The following is an 8983-nucleotide window of genomic DNA, read 5'->3' on the forward strand; positions in this document are numbered from 1 at the left end:
GTCAAGGAAATAGTGATTGAATGGGTTTTCATAATCCTTTGTAGGTAGAACAACATGGAATACATGAAACCCAGCAATTGTTAAGGGGATGTGATATTTTACTATATTGAATCACATGTGAGAAGAACCAGGGCATCCTATTGCATTACCAGATTTCTTGTTATGTGTGGGCAACTCTCCTTCATCTTACAGGATTTGGTCTGAAGAGCTCAAGAGAGGGACATGCATTGTGCTTCAAAGTTAATGAGAGTATTGCAAGTAATGGTGAGAGCTGCCTCATAATGCTGCAGAATGATTTTACAGAGAAGGTACAACATGACTGTCTTCCTCAGACTAGTTATATAAATGAAGTTTGTGGGACTACTCACATAAGCAGAGTGAGAAATATTTGACCCATGATCTTACATATCAAATATCTTTACATATTATTAACAATCTATGAAGCTGGACATAAAAATGTGACTTGTTAATGCCAAACTTATGTCATGTGGAACAGGAAGAGAAAGAACAGAGTCTTTCCTATATGGCTTGTCAAGGCCTTTTTCAATAAACTTGTGAGTGGCCCATGGCCATAGGTGCAGATTATAAATTAGCTTGGAGGCAGGTGTTTCCGTGGCTGCAGGGAAACTAGTGCCAACATGAATTCACAGACTGTATCCACAATATCCACATAAAAGTATGTGTCAGTGCTTGCAGTAGACAACAAATAGAAGTAAGCTTATGATGCTGGAACAAATTTCCTATTTACTGAAACTAAAACTGGAACCATAAATACTACAGCTGGAAGATTATTTTTGATCTCTGCCACCATTAAGATTCCCATCTCAGACATTTTGCTTGTAACAGTTCTGTTTCAATATGTAAAAACATGAAAGGTAACAATTTTTCCCTCTCTTTGATTTGTTCCTTTCTGTCTCTCACACACATGGAGATAAAGGGTAAAAGAAAGGAAAGAAGTTTCAGTTCTTTATCTGGGACACAGAAATGATGAAGCTGAGTGGACTGCTGCCTGAGCACAGTAGACTTTGACAGAGATCACCTCTGCCAGAAGCCTCTGAAAAGGACTGAGAAGCCCCAGGGCAGACAAATATGGAATAACGTGACCACAGGGAAGATTCTTCATTGTGGTAGTCAGTTAGTGGTTAGCTCTGTGTCTGAAATGTGCATTGATGCTCTTGCTCTTAAAAAGAGAGGGTCTGTCTGCCATATGCAACTGCAGTGGTTTTGACCTGTCACAGAGTCTAAGCCTTTTGAATCCCCCTAAATTCTTTGCCTGGGTTTTTATCTTGTAGCAATCAGTTTAACACTTAAATAAGCAGGTCTTTTCATCACCCCTAAAAATAACTCCTGTTCTGATGGAAATGTGAATTAGAAACATATAATTCGAGACCACAGACATTTAGATTCTTATCTCTGATCATTTTCCATTGAATTTTCCAGAAAGGAGTGTGGAGAAAGTTATGATGTACAGCACAAAATGCTTGGAGTATCAGTTGGAAACATTTGGAGCTCTGTGCTTCGGTGCTGCTTTTTTTGTCACCATGAGCTGCCTGAGATGGCTGTGTGCCAAGGGCGGGTGGTGGTGATGGAGGGAAGGAGTGGGAAAACTTCAGCCCCACTTTCTGCACCTGCAGTCCCTTGCTGTCTTGCTTGCCAGCCTGTGTTTGTGTCAGTGTTGTGTCCAAAGGTGATGGGAGGCTGGGCTGCAGCTGGGTAGGGTGACACACCTCGGGGGGCACAGCTTGCTCCTGGATGGGTTGCCTGCTTGGGTGAGGAGAGTATGCTTCCCAGGGGTGCATAAGCCACTGAAATGTCGCTTGAGGCTACGTTAGATGATTATTTCCTTTTTAATATTTTAAATGTGTTGCCTTTTAAATTTAATGGTCTCCTTGTTGTTTTATGAGGACAAAGGGTAAATAAGATTGTTTTTGTTTGTTATGGGATTGCCTAGTGACCATCTGTGGGCCTTATTGTGGTAGCCATGGTTCAAATTTAGGGTAGTTCCTAATTCTCATATCACAACATCTGAATAGACCAGACAGATGAAGGGTAAGAAAAGTGGCAGAAAGTACAAGCAAAATAGGAGTATTCGATATACATCCTTCGTACCGTTTTGTTTTACAGTATATGCTTGCACAGTGGCTGCTGGTTTTATTTATTTCCAAGCTAAATAGTCCTAACATTTTAAGGCTATGGAATCCTTCTCATGGTTGTAACATGCTTATCAGCTGTCTCCAGTCACTTTCTATTTCTGTTAAATCCTTGCTTAGGTGGAGTAATCAGAACAGAACATAATATTCAACATGAGGGCATACCACTGATTTGCATAACAGCATTCAGATATTTTCAGTATTATTCCTCATTACTTGCTGACCAAGGCAGTTGGAACAGATGTTTCCCCTGAGCTGTACACAATGACATCTAGCCGCTTTTCTTGAGTGTATAAGCAATGCAGAAATGGTTCAAATTATGCTTGCTATTGTACATTGCTTCCTGAATTAGTGTAGTAATATTATTTATTATCTGCTCACACCCTGCCAAAAAACCTCCCACTTTTCACAATGGGCTATGTAAATGGGGATGGTGCAAGGCTTCCCCTCTCTAAGACTTCAAAAATTGTGCCTTTTTGATTAATGTATTATTATAACTTTTCTTCGCTGAATTTTTGGACATGGAGAAATTTCCAAGAGCTAGGAATGGCTGCAGAGAGCCAAGACTTGGGAGGTTGTGTAATTACTACATACTCCTCATCTTTCATAAGACAGGCTTATCTACAGGCTGCAATTCTGCATGAGCTGAACACTTAGGCTTGGTAACTAACTTTTGCTGCTTCCCTTTCCCTTTTCTGGAGCTCTGCCTGAAGGATAGTCAGCCACACTTTCTGTGGAGACTGCTAAGGGGGACTTTCTTCCAACCCTTTTTAAACAGACACTTTGAGTATTTTTAAATATAAATAATTTAACAGAGCCTAGCCAGAAGTTCCTAATGTTAATGCAACCATAGCATCTTGTTTGTAAAATAACAACCAAGCCAAATGCATTCAGTCCTGAGGCTTTTGCCATGACGTATACATATGATTTAACAACCTCCCCCCCGCCCCCAAATGATGCATAACAAAACAATAGCTAACATGTACTTGTGGGATAGTTGTATCTGTAGAAATCTAGAATACAGAGTTTCACAAGTAGTATAGCACAGACAACATTTATTGTCACAATATTTGTGCTTTTGATTTTTTATGAGTAATTTTGTGTGTGAAAAGGATTTGTCAAGAAAGTGAATATTATGTTGTTTCTTATGCCTTATTGTCAAGTAACAGACTCACATGTTGACTACTGCACCTGCATATACCCTTTGTTTTATGTTTTGAGGCATGAAAAGGAACAATTCTGTAGTATCCCATATTGAAACGTATAGAGCTGGCTTCAAGATGGTGCAGACCTGTATGAAATGAGAAAGTTTGAGGGCTTTGTGAACTTTTATGGAGGATCAGTAGAAAGCTGTTTGGCACAGGTGTTTCTGTAATTGTGATACACTGGAAAAATTCAGCATGTTCAAGGGCACTTATGCTGTGGCTACAGCTGTTCTAACTCATACTTCTGCATGGACGATGTGGTGTTTTAGTGTTAGCACACTTGGTTGTGTAATATAAAACAAGTAGGAAAGGGAATATTACTTACACCAAAGTGGTGCTCTTTTTTTTTTGTTGTTGTTGTTTTATGAGTTTTTATCCCTTCTTATAGAAATGCCATTGGCAAAAACTGTGTCATGACAAAGTGACTGGGATGGAGAATGCCCAGATATCTCCTAACGCCTCCACTTCTCCCTGCTGTTCATCTTCATGTATCGCTTGTTTTCCCTGAGCTAGGAAGCATAAGGCACAAATGCAGAGGGAGAGACCAGGGTGGGGATGTTTTGAACCTCTCCTGCAGCACTGAAGTATGGCAGTGTAAGCTCTTCTTTTGCTCCCTGGCTTATCGTATGTTCCTGTGCACTTAAAAGAAAAAGGGTCTTGAACTCCAAGGTGATTGGGTTGCACTGAATTGGTTTCAAATCTGTCAGGGTTGTACTGTGTGCATCTGGTGATCTGAATTAATTTCATAATAGGCACTGGCATTATCTTTGCTGCTAGTATCTAACTTTACTATACAGAGCAACAGGTTTATTTTGACAGAGAACGAGGGTATGGACCTTGCCTAAAGGAGAGTCCAGTTTGTGCTGGAAAAAGCATTTATGCAGCGTACACTCTGAGCTGGCAGTCTGCTGCTGCTGGGGTGGGTGCTGGCTCAGGGAGACCTGCCTGAGTGGCCAGTCTGATCCTCTACCTGTCTGGCTTCTCTGGATGATAGGGAGGTTATTTTGTAGTGTATTAATCGTAAAATAGGATTGTGCATCTGTAGCCACTTAGGCATTTGCACAGCCGTTGGAGAGAAATTTAACAGCCGGTGGTAGACTTTATTCCTAGCAGGTCTACAAAAAGTGAAGCTACTGAAATACACTTTCTTACAGAGCAGTATTTTCTGGTTAGATATTCCCTAGTGTCTAATAACTTACAGACTCATGCCACAGCTTTTGCAGTGACACTATTTTCTCATTCCGGCTATCTGTTTTCACGAAGCTCACAGAAACCTAACATCTCTGACAATAACTCTCCTCTGCCATGTTTGTTAATTAAACTGGGTAATGGCTTCAAAGGCTTTGAAGGATGGCCAGACTCAGGGAGAGAGAAATACACAGATGCTTAAGCATGTGCACAGACACACACATACATGGAATGTTCAACATAATTAGACAAATAATCTTAATTTTTCTCAAAAAAAGAGTCTTATAATATGAAAAGAGAATAAGGAACAAATCTGGTGGAACTAATGGGGAAAATTCTGTAACATAAACAAAAACTTTGCTTGAGTTAGATCTGATTTCCCTGATGCTTCTGGTTCTTTTTTTCATTAATCTTCTTGTGTCTATAATGATTTCAGTGTCATTCATTGTCTTATTCACAGTGGTTTGAAGTGAACAGTGAATCAGGCCCAGTGGAATGAAAAGAAAGTCTCTTGGTAAACGTTTCTGTTGTAACTGTCAGCAGTGAGACATACAGGAGGGGTACTCTTTTGGACAGTTTTAATGTAAAATTCACCATTGTTTTGGAAGCCAAACCTTTTGCAGGAACTACAGTGGAGTGATACCAATTTATGCCATACACCAAGCAAATGAAGAGCTTTAGCTTATGTATTCTAACATTCACTCTACTTGTTATAATTTTCATCATACCTAGAGTGACACTTGACAAAGTTCTTGCAGTGGTTTGAATTACCATCACCTGACTTCCATTTTAAAAAAGTTAGAAGTTTAGTATGCATTAGTTGGCTAGCCTCCTGAGGGAAAGAAAGAGGAAGAAGGCAGTCATTTTAGTGATGGTTTTGGGATGGAAGAAATTGCATTTTGGAGGTACCTTTGTAGACAGCTTAGACTAGTAACTGAAATTAGATGCACTCCATTTGAATCGCTAATGGAAGGTAGGACAAATACTAGCTAGAACCTCTGCTGACACATGACACACAAATATGTTGACTTTTCAACATATGGGTCTTACCCAGAGACTGCCATGCTTAATATGGCTTGAAACTTTTTACTACTTATGCAGTATCTACCTATTATCATGTGCTTAGATATTTTAGTTCTTTTCAAAGATTTACAAGTTGTTGATGATGGAAGAATTCCTGTTGTTGGTGTTGGTTTCATTAGGAACAGGTTCATGGTGCTAACATGCTTCTCATGTATCTACATGGTAAATTTAGTATCACCCTTAAGAAGATATTCATGGTACCCAAGTGTTTCTAGAGTTCTATCATGTTATGGCTACGAATGACAGCACCATTACTTTTCCCAAAGAACAGTTCTGCAGTGGGGAAACTTTGAGAAACTGTTTTTTGTCATAGTATTTTCTCTCCTTTAAACAATATTTCTTATTAGATGGCCCCATCAGTCTTCTTGTGGAAGGGTGATAACATCTTAACACACAGAAGCTAACATCCATCTTCCATTTCTGTCTCATGATTCATACCTTTTGTATTTGCAGTTTCAGTGTGGTTAAAAGTTGACAGGTATACAACTGGACTTTTTCCAGAAAGGTAGTGAAATATATTATTTACTTAAGTAGGACAGAATGATATTGTGTTTATTTAATAGGAATTTCTTTCAACAAATCTCATGTATTTTCTCTTAAAGAATCATATGGATAATCAAGTAAAATTGTAACTTACACACAATTTATAACTTAACAAAAGTTAACAATAAGAGCATATCACTTATCAAGCCTGCAAAAAACACAGATGACTAGTAATCTTAATGATGATGATAAATTAAGTTTTCCATTTCTACTACTACACTAATAAAAAAGAAGAGTTAAAGACCAGGCAACTCTACATGGGTTAAATATTTTACCCTTTCCTGGACTGGAAATATGTTATTTTCTATTCTTATTCCTTTAGCAGACATGCATATAAAAAGGCTGCCTCTTACTTTATGAATGTACGGTTGGTGCACACATCTGTTCGTTTAACTGTACTGTACTGTTGTCCTACAGCTGTCTTCGGGGCATTACATTAAAGCAAAATCAGTCCTGCAAAAACAACTTATCCATTTGCTTCTTTCCTTTCTCTGAGTTTTCCTCATCTCCTGTACATATCTTCTAGACTTATTGGATTGTTTAAGTTCATTCAAAGTTGAACTTTATTGTTACATATTTTTGGGGTACCCTACAACAAAAGTATCCTAGTGTATTTTAAATCCAGATGAACATGACAAATTATCATTTTATTTAGTCCAGTAAAGTTATGTATCACTTATCACTTTGCCTGTAATGATCTTTTCCTAAAAAAACCCAAAAAACCCCAAAAAACGAAAACAATCAGAAGTTGTCTTATCAGACAGTAAAATAAAAGGTAACTGCTCTGATAGTGGGTTTCTGAGGATTCAGAGATATATGCTGTAACATGCCAATCTAGTAAACAGTCACAATAAATCCCTATGGGCCTTTAAAAGAGATGCAAATGTGGCTAACCTTCTTGTCTCCTTTTGTGCTAACTGACATACGAGAAATATTCTGGAGGAATCAATGAAGTGAACAGTAATAAAGCTAGGAAGCAGACACCTGACCTCAGAGATGATAAGCATGCTATGAATGCTTCGAGAGGGAGGCAGACAGAGTTCAGATATAAGACTTTCATGGAAGAAAGGCTGCAGGCAAAACTGAAAAGAGAATCCAAAGACAATTAGGAAAGAAATGTTGTCAGTATTGACACTGAAACAGGAGAGAAGGGAGGAGAGAAGCTTTTTCTATGGGGAATGGAAGGGATATGAAGTCCCGATGCTGTGTGTGAGATGTTCAAATTAGGCTGTGAACTATGAGTTGAATATAAGATAGAGCTTGGATTATCTGGTGTCCCAGCAATTACAGCAGTTGTAGAAGATGTTGGCAGGTGTTTTGCCAATGGTGTGTGAACAAACAGGATGAAATGAAGAAAGACAGGAATGAAGTGATTCTGCGGTCAATAGGATTTTATAGGGAGGAGAGAATGATATTTTTTTTCTTCTGGTGCACTATTGACAAAACACAAGACATTCAAACAACAATTACTGTTTAGAGAAAACTGGACAAAAAAGAAGTGAAGATGTTATAGTTCAAAAAGCCAGGTGATATGAGGGCAAGAGATGCATATTACAAACATCTTATTGAGCCAGCAAAGAGCGAAGGCAGAGAGACATCCAGAAGGAACAAAGTACAGCTGAAGACAATGTTTCTAAAAGAATAGCAAAGAGGGAAATTACTGTGATGTTTTGCCCCTATAACAAAACATACTGAAGAAAAGGTGTATGGTGTGAATTGGGGTCTGAGGAGGAACAGTCTTTGAGACTTCAAATTTCCTTCCATGCATGCGTTTACCTTGATCCCAAGCTGCTGGGTCTCAGGTTGTACTCAGGGGCCCAGATTCATCTTGCTTAAACATGAGTAGGAAGTATTTGTGACAATGCCAAACTGACGTTCTACATCAGGGATCTCATCACTACATTCTCTTTTCAGTCAAACTAAATGAGAGATTATGGTTAATGGCAATGGCAATAGATTAGGGTCAAGGTCTCAGTTCTGCATGGAGAAGGCATGGACAAAACTTGGGATTGTGCATCTGCCTGTCATTTATGGAGAAGACGAGATCGTGCATATGCCCATCATGCTTTATTTAAGGCAGATCGGGATGTTCAAATCTGTCTCGTACTTTAGTTTCACTGTAATGATTGAGTTAATTTTATGCATTCATGTCATAGATGTTGAATCTCTAATTAATTAGAAATGACAGAAAGACAATATTTCACTTCACAAATTCATAAATGCTGGAAAATATTTTAAACTGAAATCAGCAGAAGGGGTGTGTGGGGGAGACAGGAAGGAAAATATAGAGAAATATTTCAGAAAGGAGTAAGAAATAAACTACCAGCAACATAGCCATGAAAAAAAATAATCTGTCCATGGTGAGTTACCAGGGTCCTGCATTATTATTGAAGGCAAGGAAGAATAACTATAATATTACACAACACATTTGTTTTCACATGTTTAATTAGATTTTGTAGAAATGGAAAAATAATTTGTTTTTATGGAACTACTATCAGTCTGTAATCCAAAACTTCTTTCAATATTTAAATGTTTTAATATAAACCATTCATACTAGACTAAGTAAAAAAATATGTCCAAAATGGAAATAATCCAGATAATATGGTCTGCTTTCTTTTACAAGCCTCAAATAGCTTCCATTTTACTAACAGTTTTATATCTGTATAAATGTAGGTAGGAAATGTTTGTAACATAAAGATGTATGGCCACTTTTTACATTGCTGAATGGGTTGTATGCCAGCAGTATGTTAAGCACATTATACCTCAGTCTGACTGACTGTGGTGTTGATTTCTTTGTAGTCATCAGAGAGTTAC

This window comes from Falco rusticolus, chromosome Z (assembly GCF_015220075.1).
Source record: "Falco rusticolus isolate bFalRus1 chromosome Z, bFalRus1.pri, whole genome shotgun sequence".
Classification (NCBI taxonomy): domain Eukaryota; kingdom Metazoa; phylum Chordata; class Aves; order Falconiformes; family Falconidae; genus Falco; species Falco rusticolus.